This window comes from Acanthochromis polyacanthus, chromosome 6 (genome assembly GCF_021347895.1).
Source record: "Acanthochromis polyacanthus isolate Apoly-LR-REF ecotype Palm Island chromosome 6, KAUST_Apoly_ChrSc, whole genome shotgun sequence".
Classification (NCBI taxonomy): domain Eukaryota; kingdom Metazoa; phylum Chordata; class Actinopteri; family Pomacentridae; genus Acanthochromis; species Acanthochromis polyacanthus.
Window position 1 is genome coordinate 5,571,547 of NC_067118.1, and position 17,693 is coordinate 5,589,239.

The following is a 17,693-nucleotide window of genomic DNA, read 5'->3' on the forward strand; positions in this document are numbered from 1 at the left end:
ACAAGCTCACTGTAAAAACACTGATTGCAGCCGAAATTGTACCAGATTTATGCAACAGAAAATAAACAATGCTGCATCTGTTTTCATCACAGGTGGTCTCTTTATTGAAAGCTCTGCAACCTTCGTACCATCAGCGTCTGGTCGTGTTTTAATAACAGAATACAGTCTGGTCCCAGGACAGAGACCTGCAGGGTGGAAACAGTTGATTGTTCCTTTATTATTCCTGCATCTCCGAGACAGTTCAGACCTTTAGTGTTCAGACTTTAAAGTAGAATCCACACAGTTTTCTTTGCTGCTATGACTATGCATTGTTTTGCATCTAAAGTCATCAATTGTAGGTGTCAATAATGGATGTTTATGACAGAATCAACATTCATATATCACCCTCTTTGGGGTTCTGCTGCCAACAAACGCTGTGGAGGAGGAAATCTTTAAAAAACTCATCATATTATAGTTACTCCACAGGATAATTCACAGCACACATCTCAAATCAGCAAGAAAACTGCATGAAAACAGTCTGTAGTCTGTCTGCACTGTGCCACTGTCAAACAACTACAGAATCCTGCATACGCTGTGAAACACAAAAATGATTTCATTTTGATATATTTTAGTATTTTTCTATGCTTTTCAATGTGAATATCTTGAGATTTCATCTTTAGATTTTGCAACACCCCCAAGGAATATCTGGTCATTTCACCTGGAATGACCCTGATGAGTTTCTCTCATTTTCAGGTTGAAATTTTTAACTTTGAGCGCAGAATGTCTTAAATTGCCACTGCAAAAGTTAGACTGAAAGATCAAATGTACATTTTACAAACAAAAATCTCTGTATTTGGTGTCCTTTTGCATTTTTCTGTGTTTTTTATGTTGATCTTTTGATTTTTTGTTTGAAATTTCTTGCTTTGAGTGAAAAATGTCTGAAATTGACACCAAAAAGTTCAGCAAAAAGATGAAACGCAGATATATCTGTAAACTTGCTAAACTGTACAACTGAAAAACAACTACAAAGTTCTGGATACCTTAAAGAAAAGACTGGCAGTTCCTGAAATGAGAAATCGAAAAATGTAAAAACATTTTGCATTACATCATATTAATTTCTGGGTTGTTTAAATTTGTTACCTCAACCCCCAGTTTGCAGTGTCTCTGATTTCTCACAGTTTTCTTGGATTTTTAGAAAGTGTGTGCTCTCTATGACTTCCTTTAAGCAACATTGTGCGTTTATATACAGAGAAGCAGAACAAACAAAACAAAACAAAAAAGAGTGGAAGATACAAGAGGAACAAGAACTAAACGGCATCTTTCAGGAGGAAACGTGAACCTTTAACAAGATGTTCTCCTGAGAAGAAACAAACACCTTAAGTGGAACCTGTGGCAGCGTCGGTGTGATGCTGTTTGGTTGTTTTGTTTGGTGTCGGTGACGCCGTCAGTCGCTCGGCTGCTACGGGTCAACTGGCAGCATCAAATTTAAAAAAGTTGTGGTGACAAACAGCGATGTGCAGAACGAAGGGGCAGGAACGTTCAGAGATCTGTGACACTTTGTCTTTGTTGGAGGTTTTTGTATTTTTTCACCAGCAGGAGGTCGGCGTTAAAGAGACGCAGCTGTCAGGAGGAACAAGAGGAGTTTGAGAGAAAAACATCGATTAATTTTGTGAAAAACAAACCAGAGGAGGTTTTATGATTTGAAGAGCCCATATGATGCACATTTATAGGTTTAGAATTGCATTTAAGGGGTTTACTAGTATATGTTTACACGCTTTAAAATCCATTATTTTTCTGAAACTGTACATTACTGCAACATCTCTTTATCTCCTGTCTCTTTAAGGCCCTCCTCCTAAAAAGCCTAGTCTATTCTGATTGTTCAAACAAACTCTTAAAATGTGCCATACAGTGGAAAACCAAACTCAATCCAGGCTTTAAATCATCCATCTATATGTCCCATGTTATTTTTTTTATAAATTTTAAATTACAAACATGTAAATGTCGATTTATTGATTCAACTGTCACCCAAAATTTATTTGAATTGAAAATAATTACTTTTTTGTCAAATCTTGCTGTTTGACAAAATTGCGATTTTTACAATTAATTAATGACGAGGCCTCTAATTAATTAGATTAATTTTTTTAATCACATCCTACCAGTACTTCAAACCAGACCCTGACACATGAAACCAGATGTAAACCAGAATGAAGCACTTTAAACAAACTTGCAGCGGGTCTTGAAGCTTTAAACCACATCTGGACACAGTAAACAGATGTAAACCCCACCGAAACACTTCAAACTAGAAAAGCACTCAGAGAGCACAGTACTCCTCCAAGGCTGTCCATTCCCGCAAATGGCATTGTGAGAACTGCAGCAATTTTTTTTTTTTTTTTAGAAATGCAGCATTTTTGTAATTAGTTATTATCAGAAATCATGACAACACAGAATGTGTAATACAGATGTACACACAAACAAAAGGACCTTGTGCTGAGCACAGGCGTGTGTTATGCATGTGTACGTTATGTACAGATACCGAATCACATGACCTAAATATGTAGCGGAAAAATAAACAAGTCAAAAAATCTGCTGTGAGCAAGTCCTGTTGCTTTTACTAGAGGTGAAAATCCACTTAGTATCGATAGAAATGACTCAGCATGTTTAGAAATGGCATTGTGGACTGCATAATGTGAGTAATGTTTGACTGGAGTTATATTGGCACGTCCTCAGTGTATTCTGGTTTGAGGAAAAGTCAATAGTATTGTGTTGTAGTGAACTGATGGGACTCAGAAACACCCCCACAATTTAACCAGTTGTTCCTTGTATCATTTCTGATGATACCGGATAAGTCCTGATAAGTCCTCAGTGGTGGATTTGTAGTAAGATCACAATCAGCTGATGTAGTGTTCACGTGTTGTCATGGTTACTATGATGCCGTGTTGCTATCTCACAATGATACAGAAAGAGCTGTATCACTGCCAAAATCTAATATCTTGGTCCTTGTGTCATTTCTGACCTTACCTGAAAATTTCATCTGAATTCGTTAATCTGTTTTTCAGTAATGTTGCTAACAGACAGACAGACAGACAGACAGACCAGTGCCGATCACCACATAACTCCACTGCATTTCTTGGCAGAGTAACCACATTTGAACACTTTAAACCAGACTTTGACACATTAAACCAGATCTAATCCAGACCCAAACACTGGATGCATTACGCCAGATATTATCCACACCTGTTCAGTTAAAACCAGGCTTTAACAGGTTTTTTTTTAACTGCAGAGAAGTACATAAATGTTTCCATCATTTCTGAAGCTCAGTCTTTTCACTGAACTAAAACTCTACAATGGCGGTGGAGAGTCATAATAATGACAAATTATAATAAAGAAAGCTTATTTAAACAAGTCAATATGATCTCAAACATGCAAGATCAACAAGATAAAATACATCTTATACTGTACATTTAATACAACAGCCTTTGCATCAAAGCAGTTTCCAGTAAGCGTTATGAAAATAACAAGCGTAAAAATTATACAAGCACCATTAATGGTCAAACAGCAGGTTGAATCAAACAGGAATTTACCTGAATTTCTCAAAAATACAGCACATTTCTGCAGGATACACCACCATACAAGCACAATGTGGTGTAAAAAATTGGTTTAAATGGACTACATCTGGTGTCACTGTGTACGGAGGGACGCCCAGGTGCATCATGGGAGAGGGACATGGCCGACAGTTGCAGCAGTGCAGCAGGACGGACGAGTTGTGGAGCAGAAACAAAGATCAGCTGCAGGAAAAGTGAGACGACACTCGCTTCCTGCGCTTCTGCATCCCCAAGCAGATTTTAAATGGAGGGTAAAAATAGCCCACGAGTGTGTGCACGCGCACATACGCACGCACACACACACTCATGTCAGCACATATGACAATGTTCAAGCCTGCAAAAATACAGACATGCACGGATGCACATGTGTATGCGGTCGACACACCTAAACACACCCACACACATACAGTATGTCTCCAGTGTATTTACACACACACACACACACACACACACACACACACACACACACACACACACACACACACAGAGTGACAGACAGGCAGGAAGGCCAACAAGGCATCCTGGAAATCTGTGGCTCTGCAAATAATTTGCTGGCAAAGCACAGCCGGCTCTCCTTCATTCAGCCTCTTAAACTCTCACTCTGTCTGTTTATATCATCGTCTTTAACACTTTTATCTCTTTTATATTGAATTTCTGCTCTTTGAGCGTGTCTTGTTTCCTATTTGACAAATGCTCAGTGGGTCAGTTGGTGCAGATTTAGATATTTTAGCAGGAAACTAATGAATTTGTTATGAGAATTTGAGCAAATTTATCTTCCTCAGAGGATAAATTCTGATGAGTTTCTCTGATTTTCAGGTTGAAATGTGTTGCTTTAGAGACGAATGTCTGAAATTAGCACTGTCTAAAGTTCCAATGAAAGATAAAACGCAGATATTAAAAACAAAAATAACTTAATTTTGTTATATTTTTGCATTTTGATGTGTTTTCCAGTGCCAATCTTTAGATTTTCTTTACTGGAAAGCGTTGCAAATTATTATGCAAATTGTATTTAAGTGTCATAAAGATAATTTTTTTTTTGTTTTTCAGTTAAACTCATGGATGGCATTGTGTCTCAGGGCTCTTTGGATCACGGCAATCAATCTCAGACACCTGTGATAATTAGTTGGCCAGGTGAGCCCAATTAAAGGAAAAACTACTGAAGAAGGATGTTCCACATTATTAAGCAAACCACCATTTTCAAGCAGTATGGGAAAGAAAAAGGATCTCTCTGCTACTGAAAAGCGTGAAATAGTTGAATGCCTTGAACAAGCTATGAAAACCTTGGATATTTCACGAAAACTTAAGCGTGATCATCGTGCTATGAAGAGATTTGTGGCTGACTCAGAGCACACACGGGTTCGTGCAGATAAAGGCACAATGAGGAAAGTTTCTGCCAGACAAACACATCGGATTAAGAGAGCAGCTGCTAAAATGCCATTACAAAGCAGCAAACAGGTATTTGAAGCTGCTGGTCCCTCTGGAGTCCTGCGAGCATCAAGGTGTAGGATCGTCCAGAGGCTTGCAGTTACGCATAAACCTTCTATTCGGCCACCCCTAACCAATGCTCACGAGCAGAAACGGCGGCAGTGGGCCCAGAAGTATATGAAGACTAATTTTCAAACAGTCTTGTTCACTGATGAGTGTCGTGCAACGGGATGGTGCAGATGGATGGACGAGTGGATGGTTGGTGGATGGCCACCATGTCCCAACAAGACTGTGACGTCAGCAAGGAGGTGGCAGAGTCATGTTTTGGGCCGGAATCATGGGTAGAGAGCTGATCAGCCCCTCTAGGGTCCCTGAAGGTGTGAAAATGACCTCTGCAAAGTATGTGGCGTTTCTGACTCACCACTTTCTTCCATGGTACAAAAAGAAGAACCGTGCTTTCCGAAACAAAATCACCTTCATGCACGACAATGCGCCATCTCATGCTGCAAGGAATACCTCTGCATCATCGGCTGCTATGGGCATAAAAGGAGAGAAAGTCATGGTGTGGTCCCCATCCTCCCCTGACCTCAACCCTACTGAGAACGTTTGGAGCATCCTCAAGCAAAAGATCTATGGGGGTGGGAAGCAGTTCACATCCAAACAGCAGCTCTGGGAGGCTGTTCTGACATCCTGCAAAGAAATGCAAGCAGAAACTGTCCAAAAACTCACAAGTTCAATGGATGCAAGAGTTGTGAAGCTGCTATCAAATAAAGGGTCCAATGTTAAAATGTAACTTGACCTGTTAAGATGTTTTTGATTGAAATAGCTTTTGATTTCAGTAAATATGGCCTCCTAATGCTGCAAATTCAACAAATGACTACCGTATTTTCAGCACTATAAGGCCCACTTAAAAGCCTTTCATTTTCTCAAAAATTGACGGTGCGCCTTTTAACCTGGTGCGTCTTATGTGTTCCAAAATCTGACTGTCGGACCAATTCCCGCCGACATACGTACACTACACACACTGGCAGAGATAAACCTATTAGAGAACATTACATAAAGCTACGTACAGTACCGACTATTGTCCGAGCTTTCGCAAAAGCCGGCATCATTGCTGAACAGCCACCCGGCAACGAGTCTGACTCCGACAATGAGTGAACCATGTTTGATGTCGAAATTGCTCAGCTGTTCAATTCAGATACTGAAGACGAGGACTTTGATGGATTTGTGACAAAAGATTGATCAAAAAATAATGTGAATGTATTTTTAAATACGTAGTAGAAAAAAGTTCAACCAAACTCACTGTTCTGCTTCCGTTTCCTTGTTTTAGCGTGCGCCCAATAATACGGGGCGCCTTATATTTGGCTTAAACACAGAAATGAACCCGTAATTGAGACTGCGCCTTACAATCCGATGCGCCTTATGGTGTGGAAAATACGGTATTTTCAGTCCTTTACAACCTAGAAAAAGTCTTGAAACTCTGTTGTGCATAATAATGTGGAACAGTGCATTCTCGGTTTCTTATTTTTGAAAAAAAAAACTGTTTTCATTGGGAGGGTTGTTCAATAACATTTGAATTAAACTTTAACAGCTGATGACTTGAAAATTTTGCAGACTGTCGTTTGCATCGAAGATTTAGAAAAATCAGAGAAAAATATCATTTGCATAATAATTTGGAGCACGGTGTACACTGAATTGCGCTCTCTGAATGTGTCTTTTCTGTTCATATTCTTTTTCTCATTCCTGTTTTGGCGGGTAAGTCCAGATTTAAATATCTCTGCAGCTAAAAAGTGAACGTATCGTGACATCTTGTGCCAATTTACCGTCCTTAGAGAACAAATCCTGATGAATTTCTCAGATCTGACGGTTAAAATTTACTGTTTTGAGTGAAGAATGTCTGAAAAAAAGTTCCACTGAAAGATAAAAACTGTTATTTGTGTTTTGATGCGTTTTTCAATGCCAGTCTTTACATTTTGTTGCTGGCAAAGCACAGCCAGTGACCAGGCAAATTTTGCTTTTGTGCAAACTTACTTCAGAGTTCAGCAATTCTCTGATTTCCAGGTTTAATCGTGTTGCTTTGCATTAACAATGTCTGAAATTAGCATGGATTTATTTCATATCTGGCACTGAATAAAGTTCTACTGAAAGATAAAAACATAGATATGTATAAAAAATCACGTTTTTTGTGTATTTTAATGCAAATGTTTAGATTTTTTATTTATTCGTGTCTGTTTTATTTACAGTGAAATTGTTTAATGAACCTTGCACAGCTTATTAAAACTGATGTGACACAATCTCAGTGAAAAGACTGGTGACAAAATGAATAGGTGTGGTTTTTCCACAGCATAGTTCTGTAGTTTGTGAAATAAAGCACGTCAGCCTTTTCAGATTTGTTTTAAAGCCAGTGCAGTTTCTTAAAACACGATTTTAATTCCAATTTGTCCTTTTTCAGTTCAGCTTTTGATTTTGGGGCTTCAGGATGAATTCTAATCCCAGATTGTGCTCAATACTTTGCTCCTCAAGCTAATTAGCAAATGCTAGCATGCTAACAAGCTAAACTCCGACTGAGAACACGGTGCGTCTTCATATTCTGTTTTTATTTACCTTCTCTCTCATTCTTTCCTCCGGCTATTTATCTGTTTTCTCCTCATCTTCCTCACCGTCTCTCTCATCCGTTACCTGTTTTCCAGCGTTTCATTTACTCGCTCACCTCCTTTCCTTTGCTTGTTATCCCTCATTTTGTTTCTCTCTCAATCCAATTTCATGCAGCTGTTGTCTCTTTCTCTCTCATTTCTCTCCCCCTCTCTCTCTCCACCCAATTTATTTGCTTCTTCCCTCAGGTGTTCTCTCTCCGCCTGCAGCTTCCAATCTATCAAATCTATACGAATCCTCTCCTCTCCGCCGCCAACAGCTCCACTATCTACAAGGCCACAGTCGAACCGCCGAGACTCTTTGTGAGCTGCAGAGTCGGACAGAAAACGCTGCCAAGTCTTCTGCTGAACCGAGATTGAACCCGAGCAGAGAGACTCGGAGAAATTAAACTTCATTTAAATGTCTCCTTAATGAATATTACAGGTCAGGGGATGAAGCAGAGCGAAGAGCAGCTAAAAAAAAAGCAGGCAGAGGTTTGGAATTTAGCTGAAATCTCCAGAAGAAGCTGCAGCACCTTTAACATTCATGCAGTTTTATTCATGTCCACAACATTAAAGGTGCATTTGGTGTGTTAATATAGAACAGCAAAGCTGCACTGTGCATCCTGCTGATGTTATTTTATAATAAATGCATGAAAGATGGCTCTAACAGCAGAAATCTTGCAGCCAGGTGCATTTTAAATGTGTTTTTGAGTTCAGACTTCAGTGTTCAAGGATTTTGTTGCTCTAAATTCAGTGAGAGGAAAACTATACAAAATTAAATGTTTACGTTCACTTGAGAAACTCTGCAAACAACATTAGAAACTGTTTAAATCAGAGGATCTAGTTAATAAAAGTGAGACACAACCTTGAAATGCTGTGAACTCTGCTGAAGAGACGAAGAGCAGAACTGCAAGAATCACTGAAATCACAACTGAAAGACTAAAAAAAAAAAACCCATAAAAGACTGAAACTACAAAAAAAGATGTGAAATTATCACAAGAAAACTCTAAACCAACACAAAAGACTTCAAATCACCACAAAAAGATACAAAATCAGCATAAGATCATTAAAAATAGAAAGTCTCAAAATCACCTCAAAAGATGCAAGATCAGCATAATGACAGAAAATCACTAAAACAACAAAACATTTTCAAAAAGATGCAAAATCATCACATTTACACTAAAAATCTCTACAAAAAGACCCAAAATCATCCAAAAAAGAGAAGAATTGCCACAGGAACACACAAAAACTCTGCTAAGACTCCAGATCACCACATAAAGACACAAAATCACTATAAAAGTTGTGAAATTACCACAGAAAGACTAAAAAATCATTTCAGAAAGATGCAAAATCATCACGAATCAACGAATCATCGTGAAACGACAAAAAATGTTCCAAAATCATAACAGATAGACTCAAAATCTTTGCAAAAAGACTCAAAATCCCCACAGAAAGACATAAAATCATGATGTCAAATCACCAGAAAGACTAGAAAGAATCAGTCTTTACAAAAAGATGTAAAATCAACACAAAATACCTAAATATAGATTTGAAATCATCACAGAAAGACTCAAAATCTCTACAAAAACACATAAATCACCAAAAAGGTGAAATTGTCACAGGTAATCTCCACATAAAGACTCAAATCCCCACAAAAATACAAAACAATACAATAACTTTATTAATCCCCGAAGGGAAATTCAACAGAAAAAAGGTACAAAATCATCACAAAAACACTAAAAATAGATCTGGAATACCATAGAAAGAATCTATGTCACCTCAAAGAGATGCAAAATCACTATGAACGGATCACCACAGAAAGACTTACCACAAAAAGATACAAAATCACCAAAAAGGTTGTGAAATGATCACAGATAGACTCAAAATCTCTACAAAATGACTCAAAATCCCCAGAAAGATACTAAATCGTCACAAAAACACAAAATCACAAAGAACTGATCTGAAATCACCACAGTAAGACTCAAAATTACCACAAAAAGTAAAAAAAATCACCAAGAAGAACCTCACAGAAAGATTTCAAAATCTCCACAGACACAAAATCACTATAAAAAAGACACAAAATGTTCCAAAAAGATGTAAAATCATCACAGATAGACTCAACTTGTCCACAAAAAGACTCAAAATCAACCAAAAAGATGTGAAATCGCCACAGAAAGACTAAAAATCATGACAGAAACTCAAAATCCCAACAAAAAGATGGACAGTCACCACAAACACACAAAGAATAGACGTGAAATCACCACAGAAAGACAGAAAATCAGTGATTCAGAAGCTTCAAATGCTGTGAGTTGTGAGGAGACGAACAGCAGAACTGAAGTTAGAATAAAATGAGAAAATCTGGAATCATCTTTGCACCTTTTTCTGCAATGCATCTTGTATATATTTACTATTAAATTAATGAGTATAAATTAGTATTAGAGACGTTGGATTAAGGAAAAAAGATTGAGAAAACCTACAATTATACACTTTAACATTGCAAAAATGTCTTTAAGAGTCCATTTGATGAGGTTTGGGCTGCTCCATTGTCTCCAGTGTGATTTTTCTGCATGTTAAAGGTCTGCAAAGCTCCACAATAGAAAGTACGAGTCATTTAGCTAATGAGAACAGCTGTGGTTGAGTTGAAGACAAACTCAGGTTGACTGTTGCTGAGAGAAAGCAGCTCCTCTGTGGAAAGTCTATAATGTCATTTTACTTCCTGATAATTGCGGCTGCCACTTAAACAGATGTGGTTTTTGGGGATTTGCTGATGATAGATGCCGTTGTTCTTCTTGGGAGGACAGTTGCTGTCCGCTAAGATTAAAGTGTGGCGTCATGCTGTTGTTCTGCAGACCGTAAAGTGTAAAATTACAGCTGAAACTGTGAACAAACCACATTTACTGAGACACAAGAAAACAAAGAAGAACGCTGAAGCCCCCGAGGGACACGTTTTTAAAGATGTCAACATTTCAGGGCGATCGGATGGTTGATGTCCTCTGATCAGACCCAAGTCTCAGTGATGAGATGATCTTTAAGGGGAAAAGTTCTTCAAGGATCGATTCCTTCATTTTTAGCAGCAGGAGAATCATGAATCAATCAAGACAGGCACAAAATATTCAAGGAAGACGCAAAATCATCACAGAAAGACTGAAAATCTCCACAAAACGATACAAAATCATTACAAAAATACACAAGATTACCAAAAACAGATGTAAAATCACCCAAAAGACACAGAATCACTACAAAAAAACTCACAAAAAGACTGAAAATCATCGCAGACAGATGCATAATTACCACTAAAAGATGCGAAAGATGTGCCGCAGATAGACTCAGCATCTCCAAAAAAGGCACAGAATCAACAAAAAATATTTAAAATCACCAGAAAAAGATGCAAAATTACATACAAAGACTAAAAATCCCCACAAAAAGACACAAAGTTTCTAAAAAATAAATGCAAAATCACCACAAAAGACACAAAGTTGCAAAAAACAACTCAAAATTGCCACAGAAAGACATAAAACCACTACAAATAGATACAAAATCACCAAAAAAGACACAAAGTTCCTAAAAATAGATGCAAATTCACAGCAAAGACTAAAAACCAACCAAAAAGATGCAAAGGTACCATAAAAACACTAAAAATCACCAGAAATGACTAACAATCACTACAAGAACATGCAAAATTGTGATAAAAAGGCAAAAAACAATCTGCATACAAACATGCAAAATCCCGATAAACACAAAAAATCACCACTTAAAGACACAAAATTACTGAAAATAGAAGCAAAATCACCACAGAACATTTAAAATCACCATAAAACGATGCTAGATGACCATAAAAAGACCAGCTGAGCTCTATATACCATATGAGTCCGTGCAGCTGTCTGTTCTTATCATTTCACAACAAAATAACCAGGTTGAACTGATTTAATGTGCTTTAATTTATAATTAGTTTGAGCTGCAGGTAGAGTTTCCTCTGTGAAACTTCATTTTTCTGACCATCAGTCAGCGCTAACGTGCAGAAGGAAGCTAAAGCTAAATGAGGAAATGTTTTCAGATTTGTCGTGACCTCGACTCCGTCCAGCTTTTTTAGGATGAACTGAGTGAGTTCAGGATTTATCTGGAACAACATCAGCAGCAGAAAATCTGACGGAAAAACCTCAAACCAGAAACATGACGCAGGTGGGGCAGCAGACTGTCTGACGTGGTGCGTTTGACGTGGCTGGGACGTTTGTGTTTCCTCATATCTGACTCAGAATTATCAGCTTTATTCTAATAATAACTGTCACCACATTAATTCTGTCATTATTACGGCTCATTGATCACATTCAGGCTGTAAACAAACAGCAGGAAACTCAGTAATTAATTAATGATTTGTTTAGTTAAAGGAACAAATGAGACTAAAAACAACTATGATGGTAAGAAAAGTGAGAATAAATCACTCAGTTCATCTTCTGCCTACTGCTCATGGATACTTTTAGTCATTTTGGTAAATGTTTGACTAATTTTGAACAGGTTTTAGGAACATTACGTAATTTTTTGACAATTTCAGAGTAATTGCAGTCATATTTTTTCACCGTGGGAAGCTTCTCAGGCAGTTTGGAACTGTTGAAACCATGACGTATCCCAATGATATTGGTACTCACAGTTGATTATACAGTTGATTTGAAAGGTTCTGACATCGTTTGGATAAATCTGTGACATGTTGGACAAATTGTTGAGTGACTTTGGACAATTTCTTGGCATTTTGGTAAACTGTTAACTCATTTAAGAGAGGTCTTGATTACCTTTGGACAGGTTTTTGGACATATTTTGAGTAATTTTGGAAACATTTTTAGGTGTTTTTGATCATTGTTAGGTACTTTCGACAATTTTTTTGAATAATTTTCGACAGAATTTGAGTCATTTTAGCCATTTTTTTTGCCATTTTGGAACTCTTTTAATGCAATATTGATGAGATGATGGTTTTTATTGGTCTTCTTGCTTAATTTTGAGGAGATTTTGTGATTTTGGTCCCATTTTGAGTAATTTGGGTTATGCTGAAAAATATTTGGATCATTTTGGTCAATTTTTTAGGGGCATTTTGGTAATTTTTTAAAACTCATTTAAGACAAGTTTTGATTACCTTTGGACAGGTTTTTGGACAAGTTCTGAGTCATTTTGTAACTGTTTCAAAGACATTTAGGTCGGTTTGAGGTGTAATAAACATTTTTGGGACAATTTTTGAATGATTTTGGTCCTTTTGTGGGTAAGTCTAAGACATCTTTGAAAAATTTTGAATGGAAGAGCCATTAAAAAGTGATAAATTTGGACCCACCTCTATGGACTTCAAGGACTAAGCGATGGCTAAACTTAAAGACTGGAAGCAGGAAAGGAGAAGGTCTACTACAGGTTCTAGAGTAGACCTTCTCCTTTCCTGCTAGAGTAGGAGTTCTAGAGTAGACCTACCGACCACTGTACACATCACTGATGAATATCTGATATCTTGAGTTTTAAGTCTGAACTTAAACTTACACAAAAACAACAATGTTCAGGTTCATGGGGACTTTTTCTGCAGGAATTCTTACTATTCCCTGGTGAACAGAATCTTGGGAGTTTCTGCTGATTAGTTTATAAGAAGACTCAACGAATCCCTGCAGTCATCCTGATCTGAGTCAGTTTTATCAGAACTCAAATGAAACAAAAAAAAAACAGATTTATTCTTCAGACTGAGACACCTGGATGGATGTAAAACTGATCTGGAGTCAGTTTTTACCAGAACTCAGATGTTTTTCCTCCTAAATGTCATGTGTCTATCTGCTGGACTGATGAAGTTCTGAGGCTCAGAATTGACGTAGAAACTAATGAAATCGAGTGTTTATTATTAACTCGTCCCTGATCAAAGCCTCGACGGGAGTTCTGACCCGCCTCCTCGTCAGTCTCCACGGCGATAAATCAGGACCAGCCCGATCCGTTAGCTTCAACCAGCAGATTCCTGTCGGTCCTGAAAACCTCCCAGCTGTTGGAGGAAGAGGAGATGGAGCTCTTTAACTTTCATCACTTGACTGAAGAGACTCTCAACCTGTACATTAACGCGGCAGCAATCACTGACATTCACCGTTCACACACTCTCTGTGATCAAATGTCTCTTATGAAACACACAGCGCTGCTTCTCACTCCTGATTGGCTGAGTCACGTCCAGACGGAAGCTGTTGTGCAAGAAATGAAATGTATAAATAAACGTTTGGCAGTGTTCCAGTCTGACCGGAGGATCTCGTTTGACTCGGTTCCCTTCAGAACCTGCAGCCCTGTCTTCAGGCTTTTATTTATGCCATTAGATGCATACAGATAAAACCACTTCTGTAGTCTGAGTACGTTTTAGGATGTTATCAGATAAAAGCAATGTAAATGAAGACAGTTGTGATGATCAGCCTGCAGAGAATCGGGTCATTTTCGATAAAAATCAAACAAATCTGAACCAAAATCTCCCCCAGACTCCTCAGAACCATCTGGTTTTCCGGTAACTTTATTATTGATCAGAGTTCTACCTTCATACTGTGAATATTTCCAACTCAAAATGTGACCAAAATGACAAAAACATCAACCAAATTACCTCAAACGACACAAAACACCAAGAAACTTTTTCACTACGACTCAAAATTTTAAAAAATTGTCAAAATGACTCATAAAATGATCCATAAAGACTCAATTTGTCAATATGACTCAAAATTAAAAGTCCAAATTGTTCAAAATCCCTCAAATGTATCCAGATTGCCTCTAAAACCACTCCATCCAAAACCACACATTTTGCTTTAAATGACTCAAACATTTTCCAAAATTACTAAAAACAAAGATATGCAAAATGTCTAAAATTCATCCAAAATACCTCAAAACTTTTCCAAAATGACACAGGTTAGGTTAACAAGTGACAATATTCCACAAAAATACAACCAGAACCTCCATAGAACCATCTGGTTCTTCATCTGCAGTAACTTTATCAATGATCAGAGTTCAACCTTCATACTGGGAATATTTCCAGATTTTCAGGTCCTTGAAGTCCAGAGAGGTGAACGTCCCCTGTAGAAAGTTGTAGAGTAGACCTAAAGACAACTGTCCAGTTGTCAGTAGGTCTACTCTACAACTTTCTACAGGAGACGTTCTCCTTTCCTGCTTCCAGTCTTTAGGTTTAGTCTCAGTTAGAACATTCTAGGTCCTTGAAGTCCATAGAGGTGGGTCCAGATTTATCACTTTTTAATAGACTTTTCCCATCATTTCTGACTCTCAGAAATTCATCTGCACAGCAGTAACTTTAAGGCATTTATGACAACCTTTTCAGTAATTTTAGACAAATTTTTGTCATTTTTGGAAATGTTTTGAGGCATTTTGGATCAGACGGTGGAATTTTTGGGTCTATTTGGTTCCTTTTCAACTCATAAGGCAGATCTTTGGATAAGTTTTTGGAAAATATGAGTAATTTTGGTAAAGCTTTGAGTCATTTGGTAAATGTTTTTAGGCATTTTGGACACATTTTAAGTATTTTTGGACAAATCATGAGTGATTTGGGGTTGGCTTTGTGCAGTTTTTGGCTCTGTTACACTATAAGTTTTAGGTGTTTTTGGACAAATGTCTATTAAAACTAAAGTAAAACAGTCAAAACATCTATTTCCTAAATTAATGTAATATGACCCATAAGGTATAGTAATCCTTCATGTTTTTTAAAATATCTAAAATCTCATCTACTGGGCCTCTCGTACACAGATATTAACACTTTTTTTTATTTGAACCATTTTTGATATTTTTTTATAGAGAATTTGAGTCTGGTCAAATTTTGAGAAATTTGGGAAATGTTTGTAGGCATTTTGGGTATTTTTTTTAAAATGATGAACTCTTAATTAACAAGTTTTTAGTCATTTTAATTAATTTATACCTCATTGAAAATACGTCTTGGGCAATTTTAAACAGGTTTCAGACAGTTTTTGCAGTTTTGGAAATGTTTGGAGGCATCTAGCTTTCACGTTTAAGTGTAACATCACATGTAGCACTAAAGCCAGTGTTTCTGATGCCAGTTTCATTTAGATTCCATTTTTATTCAATTTGCATTTATTCCACTACACCATGAGTAATGATCAAAGCAGCAGAATTTAATTCAAACTAATCAGACTAAACATTTAAAGTAGCAGCGTTGGTTTGATGTTTCCAGTCAGTTTGTTTTCTACCTAAAATGTGACAGAAAGCTGGTGAATGTTTGGAGATTCTCAGACATACGTTAGTGTGTTTAGTGTGTTTAGCATGCTTAGCGTGTTTAGTGTGATTAGCATGTTTAGCGTGTTTAGTGTGTTCAGCGTGTTTAGTGTGTTTCATGTGTTTAGTATGTTTAGCGTGTTTAGTGTGTTCAGTGTGTTTTGTGTGTTCAGCATGTTTAGTATGTTCAGCATGTTTAGCGTGTTTAGTGTGTTTAGCATGTTTAGTGTGTTTAGTGTGTTTAGTGTGTTCAGCATGTTTAGCGTGTTTAGCATGTTTAGTGTGTTTACTGTGTTTAGTGTGTTTAGTGTGTTCAGCATGTTTAGTATGTTCAGCATGTTTAGTATGTTCAGCATGTTTAGCGTGTTTAGTATGTTCAGCATGTTTAGCGTGTTTAGTGTGTTTAGCATGTTTAGTGTGTTTAGTGTGTTTAGCATGTTTAGTGTGTTTAGTATGTTCAGCATGTTTAGCATGTTTAGTGTGTTTAGTGTGTTTAGTATGTTCAGCATGTTTAGTGTGTTTCGCATGTTTAGTGTGTTTAGTGTGTTTAGTATGTTCAGCATGTTTAGCGTGTTTAGTGTGTTTCGCATGTTTAGTGTGTTTAGTGTGTTTAGCATGTTTAGTATGTTCAGCATGTTTAGCATGTTTAGTGTGTTTAGTGTGTTTAGTATGTTCAGCATGTTTAGCGTGTTTAGTGTGTTTCGCATGTTTAGTGTGTTTAGTGTGTTTAGCATGTTTAGTATGTTCAGCGTGTTTAGTATGTTCAGCATGTTTAGCATGTTTAGTGTGTTTAGCATGTTTAGTATGTTCAGCATGTTTAGCATGTTTAGTGTGTTTAGCATGTTCAGCATGTTTAGTGTGTTTAGTATGTTCAGCATGTTTAGCGTGTTTAGTGTGTTTAGCATGTTTAGTGTGTTTAGTATGTTCAGCATGTTTAGTGTGTTTAGTATGTTCAGCATGTTTAGTGTGTTTAGCATGTTTAGTATGTTCAGCATGTTTAGTGTGTTTAGTGTGTTTAGTATGTTCAGCATGTTTAGTGTGTTTAGTGTGTTTAGTATGTTTAGTGTGTTTAGTGTGTTTAGCATGTTTAGTGTGTTTAGTATGTTCAGCATGTTTAGCATGTTTAGTGTGTTTAGTGTGTTTAGTATGTTCAGCATGTTTAGCGTGTTTAGTGTGTTTCGCATGTTTAGTGTGTTTAGTGTGTTTAGCATGTTTAGTATGTTCAGCGTGTTTAGTATGTTCAGCATGTTTAGCGTGTTTAGTGTGTTTAGCATGTTTAGTATGTTCAGCATGTTTAGCATGTTTAGTGTGTTTAGCGTGTTTAGTGTGTTTAGCATGTTCAGCATGTTTAGTGTGTTTAGTATGTTCAGCATGTTTAGCGTGTTTAGTGTGTTTAGCATGTTTAGTGTGTTTAGTATGTTTAGCATGTTTAGTGTGTTTAGTATGTTCAGCATGTTTAGTGTGTTTAGCATGTTTAGTATGTTCAGCATGTTTAGTGTGTTTAGTGTGTTTAGTATGTTCAGCATGTTTAGCATGTTTAGTGTGTTTAGCGTGTTTAGTGTGTTTAGCATGTTCAGCATGTTTAGTGTGTTTAGTATGTTCAGCATGTTTAGCGTGTTTAGTGTGTTTAGCATGTTTAGTGTGTTTAGTATGTTTAGCATGTTTAGTGTGTTTAGTATGTTCAGCATGTTTAGTGTGTTTAGCATGTTTAGTATGTTCAGCATGTTTAGTGTGTTTAGTGTGTTTAGTATGTTCAGCATGTTTAGTGTGTTTAGTGTGTTTAGTATGTTCAGCATGTTTAGTGTGTTTAGCATGTTTAGTATGTTCAGCATGTTTA

At 37.1% G+C, this 17,693-nt stretch overlaps 2 protein-coding genes and 1 long non-coding RNA gene across 3 annotated transcripts in view; 1 reads left to right on the top strand and 2 right to left on the bottom strand.

Annotated features, from left to right (window-relative positions):
* The window catches only part of LOC127534550 (uncharacterized), a 532,033-nt gene that overhangs the window by 289,934 nt on the left and 224,406 nt on the right, over positions 1-17,693 (top strand). The gene's annotated exons all lie outside the window — the stretch shown is intronic.
* Positions 1-17,693, bottom strand: part of LOC110960721 (uncharacterized) — a 435,352-nt gene that overhangs the window by 140,044 nt on the left and 277,615 nt on the right. The gene's annotated exons all lie outside the window — the stretch shown is intronic.
* Positions 1-17,693, bottom strand: part of LOC110956480 (XK-related protein 7-like) — a 105,698-nt gene that overhangs the window by 16,168 nt on the left and 71,837 nt on the right. The gene's annotated exons all lie outside the window — the stretch shown is intronic.